Source organism: Chiloscyllium punctatum, chromosome 33, assembly GCF_047496795.1.
Source record: "Chiloscyllium punctatum isolate Juve2018m chromosome 33, sChiPun1.3, whole genome shotgun sequence".
In the NCBI taxonomy this organism is placed as follows: Eukaryota; Metazoa; Chordata; class Chondrichthyes; order Orectolobiformes; family Hemiscylliidae; genus Chiloscyllium; species Chiloscyllium punctatum.
The window spans coordinates 68,615,854-68,636,377 of NC_092771.1; the positions used below are offsets into that span (position 1 = coordinate 68,615,854).

A 20,524-nucleotide genomic window follows, 5' to 3' on the forward strand; every position below is an offset into this window, starting at 1 on the left:
AGAGTAACCCTCCATGAAACCAGATTAAAATGATACTTGACCATATCATAAGATGGTTTAGACCTCTGTCTGTCTGAATCAAAACAGGGATGAAATATTGGGTGCAACAAACTTGGAGTGGAGAATTATACAGTAGATTAAAATCCTCAAAAAAGGGGTAACACAATGTTCCAGACTGTTAAAAGGAGCCGGGGAAAATCCCCTGCCTTATATTTACCGACATTATCCAATCCTGCAGCAATGATGCCGGAGGACAGGAAAATGGCTAATACTGCAACTTTGTTTACTGTGGAGCAAGGGACTGAGTGAAGAGGTCGAGGCTGGAACTCAGAGTGAATAAACGGTCACTGAGGAAGTCCCAGGGACTCCAGGACAGTCGGTCTGGATTTGGTCAAGGAAGATCGTGTGTAATTAATATGACTGTCGGTCTGAGGCACTAACCTGTAACTGCATGTGAATTACTTGGATTTGAAGAGAGATCCCATGGCAGACTGTTTAAAAACAGAAATTATGGGGTCCAGGTGAATGAAGCAAACAACCCAGAGAAGAGTACGGCAAGGCATTTCGGGACATCAGCAATAGAGGAGAATGTGCAATAAATGAGAACGTGGTCAGTGTGGGCAGATAAATGAAGGTAGCTGGAAACACCAAAAATCTCGTTAATGGAGCAAATGGCATCATTTCCTCTGTAAGCCAAAGGGCAGAATTTCGCAGCAGGAAGCTTATGTAGGAACTGTATGAAGAATGAGTTCAGTCAGAGCTTGGGGACTGTGTGCAGTTCTGGTCACCCCATCACATGGAAGGATGGGATTGGACTGGAGAGGGTACAGAGGAGATTCTTCACCCTGTGACAGTGGAAGTGTAGTTATGAGTAAAGATTGGAACGGAGGGTGCTGATAGGAGATTAGATTGGGGTGCACATATTGTCAGGTGCCTGGGTAGAAAGGGAGAGAATACCTTGCACCTGTTGGAGAGCTCAGTTATCAGTGGAAATTATTTAATGTAATTGGTTGAAATATTAGAGAATTGATGAGGAAAGTTGTTATTTAACGCAGTTTATGGTCGGGATCTGGGAGTCACACATGTAAGTGGCGTAGAGGCAGAAACTCTCAAACCATTTTAAAAAGGTGCCGGGATCTGCACCTGAAGTCCTACACTGTCTGGGGAGACAGAACTCGGGCTTTAAAAAACAACATTACATCTTGTCCAATGCAGACAGTGGACAGAGTGATCTCCTCTATACTGTGCTATTTTCTGAAGTTTGCAAAGGTTACCAATATCTGATAGGATTAATATGCAGGGATGAGGGGTGAGGGCAGGGAGGAGCAGTGTGTGAATTGATGAGCATCACAATAATACTGATCCCATCCTTTATACACAATGCTACTTCACTGTGTTGTCCTGTTTATCCTTCCTGTAGAAATGGGGAAAAGTTTTTGATTATCCAGGTCTGTCTTGGTCACACTGCAGCCATATCTCCATAATCCCAGCTCAATCTGACCTGGTTCACACTATTTAACGCTACCATTTCACTGGCCTTATTCAAAATTTCCCAGCTTCATTCTTGCCCCATTGAAGCCTGCTCTCAATCAACGAATGTTTCTCAGTCACAATTATTGCATGTCATTCTCTACAACATCCTGAACTTTACAATAAAATGATCGCTGTGCCCCAAAACCATCCTCTACCGACACTGGATCCACTTGCCCCACCTCTTTCCCAAGGACCAGATCCAATAGTACATGCTCTCTTGGGCTGGATACATACTCCTGCAGTGAGTTCTCCTCCATGTAATCCAGGAACACTTGTCCCTCGTGACCTTTCACCAACAGTATCTGTCTATATCTGGCAACATTACGTTTCTCAGTATAACCGATCTGTAGTATTGTCATCGCTCTCAAATGACCCTGCATATTTATTCTCTCCATCAGTTCTTTGGTTCCTGGCAGACAGACTGTACCTCACAGTGTAAGTGTACACTTGTTGTTCTGTAGCTCCAGCCAAATTCATTCTGTCCTCGGACGGATCCTCTTTTTGTGGGCGGCACGGTGGCACAGTGGTTAGCACTGCTGCCTCACAGCGCCAGAGACCTGGGTTCAATTCCCGCCTCAGGCGACTGACTGTGTGGAGTTTGCACATTCTCTCCGTGTTTGCGTGGGTTTCCTCTGGGTGCTCCGGTTTCCTCCCAGAGTCCAAATATGTGCAAGTTAGGTGAATTGGCCATGCTAAATTGCCCGTAGTGTTAGGTAAGGGGTAGATGTAGGGGTATGTGTGGGTTGCGCTTCGGCGGGGCGGTGTGGACTTGTTGGGCCGAAGGACCTGTTTCCACAGTGTAAGTAATCTAATCTAATCTTTCTCTTGGACCTCTTAACTAACACTAATCAAAACAAATACTTCTACCTTCATCTTTTCCCTTCACTTCTATCATTTCGGAATCCCTTTTCCCCAGCAGTATTTAACACCCAGTCCTGCCATTCCTTGAGCCAGCTCTCGATGATCAGTACATCATATTTCCACACACCAATCTGCATCTGGAACTCCCCACACTGAGTATTCACGTCCATGCAGAGTACCTCAGATTACGGGCTTTCTTTCTTACTCCATCTTCCACTGATAAACTTGTTGTTGTAAATTAGTACCAATTGTATCTCACATTAGTTTGAGAATTCTGGTCGTCTCCTCTTCTATTCCATTTTGGATCCTAAGCACACGCCAAGTTATTTTCAATCCCTCCCAAACACCGCACAACGAACTCAGTCCCAGCTCTGTCACGTTAGCCCATCCAGCTTGTACAGTTGCTGCCTTCCCCAGAACCAGTCTCAATGTCCCAGTAATCTGAAGCCCTTCCTGCTGAATCATCGTTACAGTCACACTCTCATCTACCTAAAACCACGAGTCCTGTTCTCACTTGGACACGGCACTTGGAGTATTTCAGGGATTGCTGCATTTGCGGACCGGCTTGCTAACCATCCACCTTGCTCCCTAATTTCTGACTCGCAGACCACTTCGCCCTTCCTACCCAGGTCATTCCTACCAACATGAACATGACCTTTGACTGCTCACTGTTCCCCAGACGAATGTCCTGCAGACACAGTGACATTCTTAACCCCACTATCCTGGAATTACAGACACACTGACACCTTCTTTATTTTCCTGTCTCCCCTGTGACTATTGCTCCTCCTTCCTTCTCCCTCCCCATGTGTACAGTCAGGCTGCTTGTGGTGCCACAGACATGGCTCTGACTGCCCGCCCTTGAGCAGCCTACAATGTAATCAGCTTCCAAACTGGGAAACTGAATTGGGAGGGAGATACCAGGATTTTCTTGTATTCCCTCATTGTTTCTCTCTGGTTGCCTCATCCCCCAGACCCTTCCTTCTTCCAGGCTGTCATGTCTGCAGGGTAATCTGCTGTGTGTGTGTACTATCCACCTAACTCTCAGCATCACAGTTGTCCCATAGAGTCTCTAGTCACTGTCTGAACTCCATGACCCAGTGCCCATCTAGGATACAAGCAGGGGCTATGACTTCCCAATGTAACAGAACACATTTTCCATCTGACAAACATGTCTTGCCATGTCTTAAAATGCAATATGTCTGGAGTAACTTAATTAATTACTTAGAATGAAGTTAGCATTTGGAAATAACAATATGGTTAAGTCCCTAATTCAACTGGTCTTACTGAAGTTAATTTATTATATTGGCTCACAATTTCAGTTCTCCCTCTTATTTCTGTGTTCAACCCTTATTTCAGAAGTTGAAAAAAAATTATAGCAATTAACTGACAGTCGCTAATAGCGGTGTATTTATCAGCCAATGAAATTACAGCCTTTTCTGCGATGGCTCTTGCACTTTTTTCAAACTCAGTGCAGGCAGGTCCCAGCAGCAGAATTATCTCTGTGACTCCCAGGGACGTGTAATCCTCCAGCTCCCACTCAACTCTGCTCCCTCACAGGGTCACCGTCTCTGTGACTCCCAGGGACGTGTAATCCTCCAGCTCCCATTCCACTCCACTCCCTCACAGGGTCACCGTCTCTGTGACTCCCAGGGACGTGTAATCCTCCAGCTCCCACTCCACTTTGCTCCCTCACAGGGTCACCATCTCTGTGACGCCCAGGGTCGTGTAATCCTCCAGCTCCCACTCCACTTTGCTCCCTCACTGGGTCACCATCTCTGTGACGCCCAGGGACGTGTAATCCTCCAGCTCCCACTCCACTCTGCTCCCTCACAGGGTCACTGTCTCTGTGACTCCCAGGGCCTTGTCCTCCTCCTGCTCCCCCTCCACTTTGCTCCCTCACAGGGTCACCGTCTCTGTGACTCCCAGGCACAATTAGGCCATGATCCTCAGTGTTGATTTATATCCTCCCACTTTGCTGCCTCTGTAACTCCCAGGTGTGAGTGAGCCTCATGCTCCTGCTCCACGTTGCTCCGTCACATGGTCACTCCCTCTGTGACTCGGTGTTGATTTCGAGCCTCCTGCTCTGCTGCTTCTGCAACTCCAAGTCCTCGTCGGCCTCGAACGTCGCTACTGATTAATATTCTCCCGCTCTGTGCTGCTCTCTCTCAGGTTCTCTCCCCTTGTGACTTCCAGGTAATGATAGGCCTCAAGCCTCAGCTGAAATTTATAACATTCCATTCCGTATTGCTCTCTTATAGGATCGCCGTTGTGCCTGGAAAAACATTAGAAAAGGCAGGACTAGACAAAGCAGAGAGTGTTACAGTGATTGAGCGTGATATATGGGATGGAAAAGGTATTCTGGGGAGCTAGGCAAACCTGCATCAACTCAAGAACGTTACTGGAAGATACAGTGAGAGTTTCAGACATTGAAGAAGGCAAGGGAAAAAGAGAGATGGTGGCTTGTGCATGACGGAGCTTTGTAGAGTCTAAATTACTTTTTCTGAGCTGCTTACAGAGATGTGTAGACTTCAACAAATGCAAATTGAGAGCCAGCAAGTGTTGTCTGGTCCTGGAGATTTGGATGGAGACTTGGATGTGTCAGACTTGGATGTGACAGAGTGAGAAGACTTGCAGTAACTGGGGGGAATATAAACCATTGGGGCACTGGTAATTTTCAAGGACCCCCAGGACTTGAGGAGGTGTAGAAATTGTGAGCATTCCAAAATAGTGGGATTGTAGGGGTTGGAAGTCCTGAGATGGATAGGGAGGAAGAAAAGTGCCACTTTAGCACACGCAATCATTGTAATTAGAGATTTAGGAAGGGAACCTGTGCTATCATTGATTGCAGTTATATGGAGAGTAACAGAAACTGAAGGGGTTACAAATTTAAAATGGGAGAGATTTTGGATGATCAGAAGTTTAAACAAGAATAAAGTAATTTTAGTGATCTCTAGAACAGATGAGAATGGAGGAGGTGAGATATTGTGAGGCACTGTCAGATTTACATGGCGGGGAGGATGTGAGATATAAAAGGGAGAGGTGCATTATCTGTTTGCAGTTACAGACATGAGGAGTGTTGTAGCGCCTGCTGGAGGGTACACGGATAACAACAGTTCCAACGGCTGGTGCAGTGGCTGAGGAAGGCAGCTCACTACCACCTTCTCAGGGACAACTCCATATCACCAATAAATGCTGGCCCAGCCAACAAAGCTCATCTTCATGAATAAATGAAGGAATAAAAATCTACAAGTAGCATTGAGGTCACTCAGGCAGGCCCTTTCAACAGCACTTCATAAACCCGGAACCACTATACCCTGGAAGGACAGGAGCTCCAGGTGCAGAGGAACACCAGCATTTCCAAGATGCCTTCCAAGCCACACACCATCCTCCCAGCACTGTGTCTGTCCCTACACCCAAAGGACTGCAGTGGGTCAGGAAGGCAACTCCCCACCACCTTCTCCAGGGAATTACAGGTGGGAAGGTAATGGTGAAACTCTGCTGTTTACAGCCAGACAGAAAAATAAATCCAGCAGTGGGTGTGAAATGACATTTCCATTTCAGAACAACATGCAGAACATGGATAGAGGATTTGTCTGATTGGCACAAGGCAGAGAGTGTGAAGAAAGGGCGATGTTTCACGATGGGAACTGGTGATGGGGGAGCTCCGCAGGGGTCAGTGTTGGGACTACACTCTACACGTTATTCATTAAGAGTCAGACCAAAGGATGTGAAGGGGTACGAGAAATGGGTTTCCAAGAAAGATTTCAGGGATGAAATTTGTATCATAAGAGGAGCAGGTGAAGTCTCTGGGACTGCACTTGATGAAGTTTGAGAGGCGGCGGCAGAATCTCATTCAAACTTACAGAATACTGAGGGGCCTGGATGGAGTGGAAGTGGGCAAGATGTTTCCACGAGCAGGAGAGACCAGGGGCCAAGGGCACAGCTTCAGAGTGAAGGGACGGCCCTTTAGAATAGAGATGTGGAGGAATTTATTCAGCCAGAGGGTGATGGATCTGTGGAACTCACTGCCTCATGGGGCTGTGGATGCGAAGTGATTCAGTGTATCTTACTCAGAGATAAGCAGGTTCTGGATGAATATTGAGATCAAGGGTTACAGGGAGTGAGAGAATGGGGTTGAGAAACAATTCATGCACAATCGAATAGTGGAATAGACCTGATGGATTGAATGGTCTAATTCTACCCCTATATATGATGGTCTTACGGACTGCGCTTATTCCATAGGTTTCTAAGTGTGCAGTTAGTATTTCTAGCATATTGTTTAACATACATCCCAGCACTTTCGTGATTATTGCTGTCAGCTCTTGGTTTCAGATCAACTGCAGAAAGCTACTCTATGGTGTAACTTTGGAATCCTGGTCTATAAATCTCAGAACGGTGGCATACAGGACCAGCAGGACATAGAGAATGTAAATGGAATGCTGGCATTGATTTCAAAGGGAATGGAGAATAAAAATAATGAAGGCTTGTAACAACTATAGAAGACTCCTGTCAGCCCGCACGGAGAATACTGTGAACAGGTTTGGTCCCCTATCTGGAGGGAAAATGTCCTTGCATTGGAGGCAGCCCAGAGAAGGTTCACCAGGCTGGTCTTCAAAATGGAGGGATATTGATGAGAAGAGGTGGAGAAGGTTGAACTTGCAGTCATTAAAATTTAGAAAATGAGGCAAATTTATTGATACACCAAAGATTCTTGTGTTCTTACAGATTCGGTACTGAGACATTGTTTCACTGAGCAAGGAGCTGTAACCGGAGATGAAGGGGAATACAGTTACCAGAGAAGCTAACAGAGAAAAGCTGGGCTGTAGAGACTGGAGGATGTTACAGAGTTCGGTGGTTAGAGATCAGGTGGTTATCGGGCTGAAAGATGTCAAGTAGAGTTACAGGATTATCAGTTCTGAAGGATTTACAGAGATTGGGAGGAATATAGGTACTAAAGATTACACAGAGGCACTGGAGAGTAGACAGATGCGGTGGTATTGGAGCGACAGGAGTTTATAGAGAAAGGGAGGATTGGAGGGACTGGAGAGTACACAGGTAGGGGTGGTAGTTGGAGCTGCAGGAGTTTATAGAGACTGGGAGGATTGTTGGTGCTGGGAATTATACTGACATGGACAAGAGTTGGAGCTGCAGCAGTGAGTGAGATAGGGAGGGCTGAAGGGGCTGGATCAGTTCACACAGCCAGGGAGAAGTGTAGGGATTGGAGAAGCCAGAGATGCTGAAGGTTGTAGGGCTGCAGAAGTTCAGAGAGTTACTGAGGACTGCGAAGGCAGATTTACAGCATTCCCATCAGTTACACAGAGATGTGGAGTGCTGTTCTGGAGTGGGTTACAAAAATCGAAAGGGTTGCAGATACTGGAAGATATTACAAAGACAGTGAGCTGTAATATTTGAGGAGGTTACAGCGACAGGATGCGTTGAGGAGTTGGAGGCTGCTACAGGTGTTAAACATGCTGCAAGGGATCAATAACCTTACACTGATCAGGGGGATTGGAAGCTCTGGAGATAAAGAATGAGAATTGCAGTATCTGAAGAATATCACAGAGATGGGGAGTAACATATGAGTTAGAGGAGTTACAATATGAGATGGGCTGTATTCAATGGAGTCAGGGTGATCTGGAGTGACTACAGGTGATCAAAAGGATAGTGAGGCTTCTCACTGTCGGATTGGGTCAGTGTATGCAGGCATGGGGTATTTTATGGAATTGTGCGACTTACAGAGATTAAGAGAGTTGTGTAGAATTGAGTAACAAACAGAGATATGGAAGGCTGTAGTTAATGAAGACTTTTGTTGATGTCAGATGCTGAGGTTCTGGAAAGAATATGGACCGGCAAGCTGTACAATCTGCACCTGGGAAACACTTACGGGGGCATGGGCGTGGACATGGATTGGACGGTGGGTGTGGTGGACAGGGGACGGTGTTGAACGGGTTTGGGGACGATGTAGGATGTGTGTGGGAGGTGGGGGCAGGCGGCGGGTGGAGGGTGGTGTCAGACGGTTTTGGGGGCAGGATTCGCTGTTGGGTCGGTTTGGGGGGCGACGTTGAGAGGCGGGTGGGGGCGGTGTTGGAGGCGAGCAGGGTGTGTTTTTGGGGTTTGGCAGGGTGTGGGGGCTCGCTCATGGCTTGCTGCTGCCTAGTCACCTGAACAGGGAGCAGACTGGACTAAAAACTCCGAGCCCCAGAGGAAAGGTATTGAATCGATTAACCGAATAATCAATTATCTGAACGGAATAGTGTCCGCCCATCTCGTTCAGATAATCGAGGTCCTCTGTAAACCATCTGGACTATACCCTAGTGTTGTGTGATTTTTACCTTCACCCAATCAATCCCTGCTCGATCCTGCTGAATGGCCCCAATATTGGCCCAGTGCCAGTTTAAGACCTAAATCTGTCAACCTGCCTGATCTTTTTCCACAACTATGTTAAAACAAAGACAGTTGTGGTGACTGGATGCAATGTGCTCTCCGACTGATACTTCAGTCACTTGCCTGACCTGGTTGTCTGAGGAGAGGTCCAGTGTTGCACCCCCCTGAGTAGCGTAGAACCCTCTACGTCTTGATTGAGGAAACCTCCTTGGACACATTTTATAAATTCCACCCAGTACGGGCCTTTTACACTCTGGGTGTCCCTGCCAATCCAGGGGAAGTTAAAATCTCCATCCAATCCTACTCTATTATTTTTATAGGTACCTGCAAACTCACTACACATTTGCTCCTCTCGTACCCGCTGGCTATTTGAGGGTCTAGAACATAATCCCAGCAGACTGACCATCCCCTTTTTGTTTCTAGCTTTTAAGGTTACGGCCTCATTTGATGACTGCTTAACAGAATTGTCTCGATGCACAGGTTTTATGTCCTTCCTAATCAAAAGGACAACTCCCCCTCCTCACTTACTTGCCCTTTTGTCCCGCCTGTAGTTTCTTTATCCTGGAACACTGAGCTGCCAGACCTCTCCTTCTCTCAGCCATATTTCTATTATGGCTATAATATCCCAGTCCCCAGAGCTAATCCATGCTCTGAGCTCGTCTGCCTTACCAGTCAGGCCTCGTGTGATGAAATAAATGCCCTTTAAACTATATATCTTTCCCTCCCTCAACTGTGCCCCTGGATATCCTGAATAGGTAACTTGCTCTTGATGGCTGATGTATTTCCCCTGACTTTTCGATGGTCCCTCTCTCACTCAGAGTCTCAACTCCCTGCCAAACTAGTTACCCTCCTGGGTAACACTAGCAAATCTCCTCCCAGGGATACTTGTGCCCCTTTGCTTCAAGTGCAAACCATCCCCTTTGTACAGGTCCCCTCTACCCCAGAAGAGATCCCAATGACCCAAGAACTGAAATCCCTGCCCACTATACCAGCTCCTCAGCCACACATCCATCCGGCCTACCTTTCTATTTCTATCCTCACTGGCACTTGGCACTGGGAGTAATCTGGAGATCATTAAAGTCAATATCCTGCTTTTTTTTAACTTCTCACCTGACTCCCTGTACTCATTTCACAGGACCCCATCCCTTTGTCGACCTCTGTCATGTGGACCAATGTGCACAATGACCTCTGGATGTTCACCCTCCCCCTTCATAATGTTCAATAACGACTCAGAGACATCCTTGACCCTGGTACCTGGGAGGCAGCACATCATCCTGGGGTCTCCTCTGGAGGCACACAGTCTCCTGTCTGTCCCCCTCACAACTGTGCCTCCTATCAGTATCACGATCATTAGACAGGATCTGGCAAACAGAGACAGGGAGGAACTCCCTGCAGTTGGGTCTATGTTAGGAAAGTGGAGCATTTTAAAGTGATGCAGTGTGAATGCAGGGCCAGTGTGCTCCTTGAAGAGTGAATAGTAAAGGCAGCAAGTCCAGGGAATACTGATCAAGTGATACCGGGAGTTTGATAAAGAAGATACAGTGCAATAAAATCAGGTGAAGCCCTTCACAAGTATAGAGAGTGCAATGGGATTGTGGAAAATTAGGGACAAACAATGGTCATGAAATATATTTGGCAGATACGATTGTGGAAAAGCCACAGGTATTTTATCAGCATCATGAGTGTCAGAGGATTCCCAGTGAAAGAGGAAGGCCTGTGAGAAACCAAAGGGACAATCTGTGCATGGAGTCAGAGAAAGCAGGTCTTCAATGAATACTTCCCATCTGTATTCACACAGTAGAAAGACGTTGTAGCTGGGGATTTCAGTTGGGGTGGTGAGGTTCCAGAACATGTTAAGATCAATAAAGGGGAGGTATTAAATGTTTTCACAGGCATAAAGCTGGAGAAATCGCCAGTGCCCAATGAAATGTATAGAACATAGATAAAACATAGATCAATACAGCACAGAGCAGGCCCTTCGGCCCACGACGTTGTGCCGAACTTCTATCCTAGCTTAAGCACCTATCCATGTACCTATCCAATTGCCGCTTACAGGTCACCAATGATTCTGACTCTGCCACTCCCACAGGCAGCGCATTCCATGCCCCCACCACTCTCTGGGTAAAGAACCCACCCCTGACATCCCCCCCCATACCTTCCACCCTTCACCTTAAATTTATGTCCCCTTGTAACACTCTGTTGTACCCAGGAAAAAAGTTTCTGACTGTCTACTCTCTCTATTCCCCTGATCATCTTATAAACCTCTATCAAGTCACCCATCATCCTTCGCCATTCCAATGAGAAAAGGCCGAGCACTCTCAACCTATCCTTGTACGATATATTCTCCATTCCAGGCAACATCCAGGTAAATCTTCTCTGCACCCTCTCCACCGCTTTCACATCTTTCCTAAAGTGAGGCGACCAGAACTGCACACAGTACTCCAAATGTGGCCTTATTAAGGTCCTGTACAGCTGCAACATCACTTCACGACTCTTGAATTCAATCCCTCTGCTAATGAACGCTAATACATCATAGGCCTTCTTACAAACTCTATCCACCTGAGTGGCAACTTTCAAAGATCGATGAACATAGACCCCAAGATCCCTCTACTCCTCCGCCTTACTCAGAACCCTACCGTTAACCCTGTATTCGGCGTTCTTATTTGTTCTTCCAAAATGGACAACCTCACACTTGACAGGGTTGAACTCCCTCTGCCACTCCTCAGCCCAGCTCTGAATCATATCTAAGTCCATTTGCACTATCCACAGCTCCACCAATCTTCGTATAATCTGCAAATTTACTGACACACCCGTCGACTCCCTCTTCCAAGACATTAATAAAAATTACAAACAGCAGAGGACCCAGAACTGATCCCTGCGAAACTCTACTTGTAACTGGGCTCCAGGCTGAATATTTACCATCTACCACCACTCTCTGACTTTGACCAGTTAGCCAGTTTTCTATCCAAATTTCCCTCTATGCCTCCTGACTTTCCGCATGAGCCTACCATGGGGAACCTTATCAAATGCCTTACTAAAATCCATGTACACTACATCCACTGCTCTACCCTCATCCACAGGCTTGGTCACCTCCTCAAAGAATTCAATAAGACTTGTAAGGCAAGACCTACCCCTTACAAATCCGTGCTGGCTATCCCTAATCAAGCAGTGTCTTTCCAGATACTCATAAATCCGATCCCTCAGTACACTTTCCATTACTTTGCCTCCCACCAAAGTAAGACTAACTGGCCTGTAATTCCCGGGGTTATCCCTATTCCCTTTTTTGAACATTGGCACAACATTCGCCACTCTTCAGTCCCCTGGTACCACCACCGTTGACAGTGAAGATGAAAAGATCATTGCCAACGGCTCTGCAATTTCCTCTCTTGCTTCCCACATAATCCTAGGATATATCCCATCAGGCCTGGGGGACTTGTCTATCCTCAAGTTTTTTAAAATGCCCAACAAATCTTCCTTTCTAACAAGTATCTCTTCAAGCTTACCAGTCCGTTTCACACTCTCTTCTTTAAAAATATGGTCCCTCTCATTTGTAAATACTGAAGACAAGTACTCATTCAAGACCTCTCCTATCTCTTCCAACTCAATACACAGTCTCCCACTACTGTCCTTGATCGGACCTACCCTCGTTCTTGTCATTCTCATGTTTCTCACATACGCATAAAAGGCCTTGGGGTTATCCTTGATCCTACCTGCCAATGATTTTTCATGCCCTCTCTTAGCTCTCCTAATCCCTTTCTTCATCTCCCTTCTGGCTATCCTGTATCCCTTCAACGCGCTGTCTGAACCTTGTTTCCTCAACCTTATGTAAGCCTCCTTCTTCCTCTTTACAAAACATTCAACCTTCCTCGTCAACCAAGGTTCCCTCACATGGCCATCGCTTCACTGCCTATTACGGAGACATGGGTAGAACAGGGACAGGATTGGCTGTTGCAGGTTCCAGGGTTTAAATGTTTTCGTAGGGTCAGAGGTTGGGGTAAAAGAGGGGGAGGTGTGGCATTGCTCATCAAAGATAGTATTACAGCGGTGGAAAGGACGATGGATGAAGACTTGCCATCTGAGGTAGTTTTGGCTGAGGTTAGGAATAGGAAAGTTGAGGTCACCCTGTTAGGAGTTTTCTACAGGCCTCCTAATAGTCCTGGAGACGAAGAAGAAAGGATTGCGAGGATGATTCATTAGAAGAATGAAAGTAATATAGTGGTTTTTATGGGGTCTTTAACTTTCCTGATATTGACTGGGAAAGCTATAGCTCGAATTCGTTAAATGGGTCGGTGTTTGTCCAATGTGTGCAGGAGGGTTTCCTGACACAATATGTAGGCAGGCCAACAAGAGGTGAGGCCATATTCGATTTGGTTCTGGGTAACGAACCAGGCCAGGTATGAGAATTGGCGGTAGGTGAGCTCTTTGGGGACAGTGACCACAATTCGGTGACGTGATGGAGAGGGATAAGTGTGCACTGCAGGGCAAGAGTTATAGCTGGGGGCAGGGAAGTTATGATGCGGTGAGGCAAGACGTAGGATGCGTGGCTTGGAAAAGTAGGCTTCAAGGCAAGGGCGTAATTGATATGTGGAACTTGTTCAGGGAACAACTATTGAGTGTCCTTGATAAGTATGTACCAGTCAGGCAGGGAGGAAAGGGTCTTGTGAGGGAGCCGTGGTTTAATAAGGAATTGGAATCCCTTGTTAAAGAGAAGAGGGCGGCCTATGTAAAGATGAGGTGTGAAGGTTCAATTGGGGCGATTGAGAGTTATAAGGTAGCCAGGAAGGATCTGAAGAGAGAGCTAAGAGCAGCAAGGAGGGGACATGAAAAGTCCTTAGTTGGTAGGATTAGGGAAAACCCAAAGGCTTTCTATAGGTATGCCTGGAATAAAAGAATGACTCGGGTAGGAATAGGTCCAGTCAAGGATAGTAGTGGGAAGTTGTGTGTGGAGGCTGAAGAGATTGTGGAGACACTGAATGAATACTTGTTGTCAGTAGTCACTCGGAACAGGATATTGTTGCCGATGTCAATACTGAGTCACAATTAATTAGAATGGACGGCTTTGAGGTATGTAGGGAAGAGGTGTTGGAAATTCTGGAAAGGGTGAAAATAGATACGTCCCCTGGGCCTGATGGCATTTATCCTAGGATTGTCTGGGAAGCAAGGGAGGAGATTGCAGAGCCATTGGCCTTGATTTTTATGTCCTCGTTGTCTACAGGAATAGTGCCAGAAGACTGGAGGATAGCAAATGTGGTTCCCTTGTTCAAGAAGAGGAGTAGGGATAACCCTAGTAACTATAGGCCGGTGAGTCTCACTTCTGTTGTGGGCAAAGTCTTAGAGAGAATTGTAAGGGATAGGATTTATGAATATCTGGATAGGAATAATGTGATCAAGGATAGTCAGCATGGTTTTGTGAAGGGCAGGTCGTGCCTCACAAACCTTATTGAATTCTTTGAGAAGGTGACTAAGGAGGTGGACGAGGGTAAAGCGGTAGATGTGATGTATATGGATTTTAGTAAGGCGTTTGATAAGCTCCCCCATGGTAGGCTAATGCAAAAATACGGAGGAATGGCATTGTGGGTGAGTTGGAGTTTTGGATTAGGAATTAGCTGGCTGGAAGAAGACAGAGGGTAGTAGTTGATGGTAAAGGTTCATCTTGTTACTAGAGGTGTTCCGCAAGGATCTATTTTGGTACCATTGCTGTTTATCATTTTTATATATGACCTGGAGGAGGGGTTAGAAGGTTGGGTGTGCAAGTTTGCGGATGATACGAAAGTCGGTGGAGTGGTGGACAGCGAAGAAGGATGTGGCAGGTTACAGCGGGATATAGATAAGCTGCAGAGCTGGGCAGAAAGGTGGCAAATAGAGTTCAATGTGGGTAAGTATGAGGTGATTCACTTTGGTATGAGGAGCAAAAAGATGGGGTACTGGGCTAATGGTCGGATACTTGGTAGTGTGAATGAGCAGAGGGATCTTGGTGTCCATGTGCACAGATCTCTGAAAGTTGACACCCAGGTACATAGTGCGGTGAAGAAGGCATGTGGCGTACTTGCTTTTATTGGTAGAGGAATTGAGTTCCGGAGTGCTGATGTCATGTTGCAGTTGTATATGTGGTGCGGCCGCATCTAGAGTATTGTGTGTAGTTTTGGTCGCCATACTATAGGAAGGATGTGGAGGCCCTGGAACGGGTGCAGAGGAGGTTTACCAGGATGTTGCCTGGTATGGTAGGAATATCGTATGAGGAAAGGCTGAGGCACTTGGGGCTGTTTTCATTTTAGAAAAGAAGGTTTAGGGGTGATTTGATAGAGGTGTACAAGATAATTAGGGTTTTAGATAGGGTTGAGCATGAGAACCTTTTTCCACATATGGAGTCCAGCTATTACAAAGGGGCACAGCTTTAAATTAAGCGGTGGTAGGTATAGGACAGATGTTAGGGGTAGATTCTTTACTCAGCGGGTTGTGAGTTCATGGAATGCCCTGCCAGTAGCAGTGGTGGACTCTCCCTCTTTATGGGCATTTAAACGGACATTGGATAGGCATATGGAGGATAGTGGGCTAGTGTAGGTCAGGTGGGCTTGGATCGGCGCAACATCGAGGGCCAAAGGGCCTGTACTGCGCTGTATTTTTCTATGTTCTATGTTCTATGCCTGACAGGTACATACATGTCAAGGACACGTCGTATCTGTTCCTTGAAAAAGTTCCACATTTCCACGACATCTTTCCCTGATAGCCTATGCTCCCAATTTATGCTCCTCAGATCCTGTCTTACAGCATCGTATTTACCCTTCTCCCAATTGTAAAACCTACCCTGTTGCACTCACATATCTCTCTCCATAACCAAGGTGAAAGTCACAGAATTGTGGTCATGATCACCAAAATGTTCACACACTAACAAGCCCATCACTTGTCCAGGTTCGTTACCAAGTACCAAATCCAATATGGCCTCCCCTCTGGTCGGACAATCTCCATACTGAGTTAGAAAAGCTTCCTTGACACACTGCACAAACACCGCTGCATGTATCCCAGGCTGCTATGTTATTCAGAGAAGGACATCTGCCCATCCTCATATGGTCTGCACGACATAGCCACAAAGTATTTGCCTCCCAATTACCCTCTTCAAAGGCCAAGCAAGTTACTCAGTTCAAGGGCAGCTAGGACTGGGCAAGAAAGGCTGGTCAGCCAGAGACACCCACATCCCATACCTGATTTAATAAATAATCCATTAGGATGGTCCCACTGGAACCGTGCTAGGACCAGGGTCCTGGCTGATCATGTCTGTAGGTTTATGGACAGGGCTTTAAACTGAGAGGATGCAGGGACAGGATTCAGGTGAAAGGAACTTTCCAAATCCAAATAGAAAAGGTGGAGCAATGGAACAGCATGGGAATGTGGCTGAAGACAAGCAGAAAGGAACAGGAAGGGACAGAGTTTAACTAAAATTGTACATCAGCGATAAGATGTGTGACAGAAAATTGCAGGAAAGAGTAAGTTATGTTTTTTTTAAATGGACAACTTTTTTAAATGGACAACGTCACTGTAATAAAGTAGGTGGATTTGTGACACAGCGATAAAAGAGATTTAGACATGGATACAGGGTGAACCAAAATATTCAATGGTTCACAATCTTGCGGAAACTCAGAAAAAATGGATAACACTAAAAATAATGGAAAACAAAGGCATTACAGAGAAAGCATTTGGCTGCAGATCATGAAGTAGTCAGTCTGAATGTAAATTCTGGCTACTATTGCCACGGAAACAACCAGCAGAACAGTTTTCGCCACTGAACAGCATTTCATTGTTCATCACTGCATTAAACAGGAACTCATTGGAATTTTTTAACAAAGGCATTGTGGTAATTTTGGAAAACTTCAATATTTGTATAATCTGGGAAAAACACACAGTCAACATTGATATTGGAAGAGGACTTCGGTTAATTTTTTTCAGTATTTCTTTGAAAAACACATTGTGCAACTGTTAAGGGACATAACTATCGCAGAGCGACTGTGTAATGAAACTTAGTGAATGAGTAATGTCACCAGGAGAGATCTTCGGGAAATTGTGATAAAGTGCAGTTTAAATAAATATAAAGTTTTAAAGTGATTCACAGAGGACAAGCTGCAACTAGAAACAAAAATAGCCAATTACATGTGTGTGAGGGGAGAACTGACCAAGGTAAACAGGCTAAACAGACTGAGACATGTGTCTGTAAATGAACAGTGGAAAACGTTTGAAGGAACAGTGTAAAACACTCAACAGAAGGACATTCCATTGAAACAGTATAAACCTCAGTAAGAAATCCCCACTGGTCCCGCACTCAGGACAAAAGGGTTCATACTAGATTATGAGGCTGAGAAGATCACCACAAAGTACTTAAAATCCTGAAGTGAGAGAGTGTTTTAGGAGTAAATGTTAAATGGATTGCAAAGGGTCTGCTTGCAGGAGGAGGGCTGTGCGAAGGGGAACCATGGTCAGGGTTTATTGACACGATAGGAACAGGGAGATGTGAAGGTTCTGGAGGTGGTGAGAGTGTTATAAAGAGTGGTCAGTGTCTGAACGGTGTTACAAAGCCAGTACGGATCATTGCAGCTGGAGGGGTTTGCAGAGGTAGGGAGGGATATATGTATTTTTATTTATTCATTCATGGGATGAGGGTGTCACTGCATGGACTAACATTCTTTGACCCCATGCTAATTACCCAGAGGGTAGCTCAGAGTCAGCCAAATTGCTGTGTGTCTGGAGTCAAATGTTGGCCAGACCAGGTTAGAATATTTAATGTCCTTCCTCAAAGGAAGTAAGTGAACCAGATGGGTTCATCCAACTGATCAACAATGTTTTAATGGTGGCCCCACCAATGTCTTATACAGACACAAAACATCCTAACTCTTACTGTTAATGCTCTCCCCAATGAAGGTAACCATCCCAAACACCTGCTTCACCAGCCTGTCTACCTGTGACACCACATTCAAAGAACTGTCTACCTTCATCCCTGGGTCTCTGACTGATAACACTACCCAGGGCCCGAACATTAACTGTACAAGTCCCGCCCTGGATTGTTTCACCAAAATGGCACACTTCACATTTATCTAATTAAACCCCATCTGCTATTCTTCAGCCTACTATCCCAGCAGTACTGTTCATCCTCTTGGTATCGTAGATAACCTTCTCCACTGTCCACTTTACCACCAATTTCAGTGACACCCAAAAACCTTACTTACCAGGAAACCAATATTCCCATCCAACCCATTTATCCAAATGACAAACACCAGTGGACCCACTCCACCGCTGGTCACATGTCTCCAGTCAGAAAAACAACATGTCTCCCACCACTCTCTGTCTCCCATCACCCTCTGTCTCCTACCATCAAGCCCATTTTGTATCCAGTTCACTAGCTCCTCCTGAATGCTATATCCTTTTACATTGATCTGAGCTTATTACCCAGTTTACCAGACAGAACATAGAACACAGAACAGTTCAGCCCAAGACCCTGCGGCCATGATGCTATGCCAATGTTTTATCTGGTTATAAGATCAAACTAACTTACATACCCTTTATTTTACTATTATCCACGTGTCTGTCCAAGAGTCTATTAAATGTCCTCAATGTGTCTAATTTTACTACCACCATTGGCAGTCCATCCGACCACCTACCATCTCTATCCTCTTATTCATTCTCCAATCACCGTAAAATTACACCCCCTTGTAATAGCCATTTATGCCATAGGGGAAAAAGTCTCTGACTATTCACTCACTCTGTGCCTCTCATCATCTTGTTCACCTCTACCAGGACGCCCCGCCCCCTTCTTCACTCCAATGAGAAAAGCCTTAGCTCCCTCAAACTTTCTCCATAAGAAATGCCCTCCATTCCAGGCAATATCCTGGTAAATCTCCTGTGTACGCTCTCTAAAACTTGCACATCCTTCCTGTAAAGATGGGACGAGAACTGAACACAATATTCGAAGTGTGGTCTCACCAGGTCGCTATGAAGATGCAGTAAAACCTCGCGGCTCTTGAAATCAATGCCCCTGCAAAGGAAAGCCAACACAACACATGACTTTTTAGCAACCCTATCAATGTGCGTGGCAACTTTGAGGGATCTATGGACATGGACGCCATGATCTCTGTTCCTCCACAATGCCAAGTATTTTGCCTTTAACACTGTATTCTATATTCAGGTACAACCTTCCAGAATGAATCACTTCACACTTTTCCAGATTGAACTCCATCTGTCACTTCCAGCCCAGCTCTGCGTCCTGTCAATGTCCCATTGCAACCTACAACAGCCCTCCACATTACCCACGACTCCACCAACCTTCATGTTATTGGCAAACTTACTAACCCACTCTCCAACATCCACATCCAAGTCATTTACAAAAATCACAGAGAGCAGAGTCCCAGAGCTGATTGTTACAGAACCCCACTGATCACTGAGCTCCAGGCTCAATACTGTCCATCTGCTGCCACCCTCTGTCTTCTCTGGGCCATCCAATCCTGTATCCCTATTTTCCTTCTTTTCTGAATGAGCCATCAACGTATTCTATCATATCCTCAAATAATTCAATCAGGTTTATGAGGCATGACCTGACCCCTCACAAACCCATACTGACTGTGACTAATTTAACTATGGCTTTCCAAGTAGTCATAAATCCTGTCTTTAGAGTCGTCTCCAATAATCTGCACACCACAGACATTCGACCAAATCTGTAATGCCCAGAATTCTACCTCCGTAACATGGCTCAGACTTTACAATTCTTCCCTCCTCTGCCATGTTCCCCAGAAGGACACTGGAGGGTGGTGGGGGTTAAAGAGATATCGAGGAATATCAGGACAGGAGGATTTTGCAGACAGTAGGAGGTTTGCAGTGCCAAAAGGAGGATTCAGTAATTGTGAGGTTTCATGGAGATGGAGGCATTTGAGGAGGGAGGGAGGGAGGATTGTAGGGAAATGAGAGGTGCTTTGTTAGGGCTGCAAGAGGTTACTGAGTCGGGGAGGTTTAAGCACTGGTGGTTGTTACATAAACATCGTTTTAGTTGCAATGGCAGGAAGAGAACTCAGGAAGCTGGAGAGTATGGGGGCTGAACGATGTTACACAAATGGGAAGAGTTGTCAGAGGTGGAGGTGTTTACAGAGACAGCAATGGTCTGATCTGGAGCAGAAGACCCACACTGGGAGGGATGTGGGGACTGGAGGCGATTTCACAGTGAATGAGGACTACAGACCCACAGGAGGTTACAGAAATGTGGAGAGCTGTAGGGCTGACGGGTTCATGAAGTTGGGAATGTTGGGAGGGATAGAGAAGTTTACAGGGATAAGGATGTTTGTAGGACAGGGCTGGATCAAAGAGAGGGACTGTTTTAGGGAGCTGAGCAGATTACAGAGATAAAGATGTTTGTATCGACTGGAAGAACAAACAGAGATATGGAGGGTCATCGTGCCTGAAGATGTTTATAGACATAGGAAGGCTTAGGTTCTATGGGTTATTTAGACATGGAGGCTGTGGAATCTGGATTCTTTTCGGAGAGATTGGGTAGCAAGTTTGCTTGGAGACAGTTTCACAGATAAGGGAGCATAGTACAAACGGAAGGAAGTTCGAGTGGAGAGTGATGTTTACACAGATGGGGGTAAGAGCTGGAGAAGGTTATGGAGATGAGTAAATGTTTGAAGATACAGGAGGAGCTTACACTGACAGGGTGGGTGATAGTGACGGGAGGATGTTACATTGTTAATGAGTCTTGTAGGAACAGGATCGGGAG

The 20,524-nt window shown here is 45.8% G+C and overlaps 1 long non-coding RNA gene across 1 annotated transcript in view; it reads right to left on the reverse strand.

Annotated features, from left to right (window-relative positions):
- Window positions 1-2,991: 2,991 nt before the first annotated feature.
- The window catches only part of LOC140458618 (uncharacterized), a 59,351-nt gene continuing 41,818 nt past the window's right edge, over window positions 2,992-20,524 (reverse strand). The window contains exon 4 of the long non-coding RNA XR_011953618.1: window positions 2,992-4,666. This is a non-coding gene — a long non-coding RNA (uncharacterized lncRNA). The remainder of the gene's footprint in view (window positions 4,667-20,524) is intronic.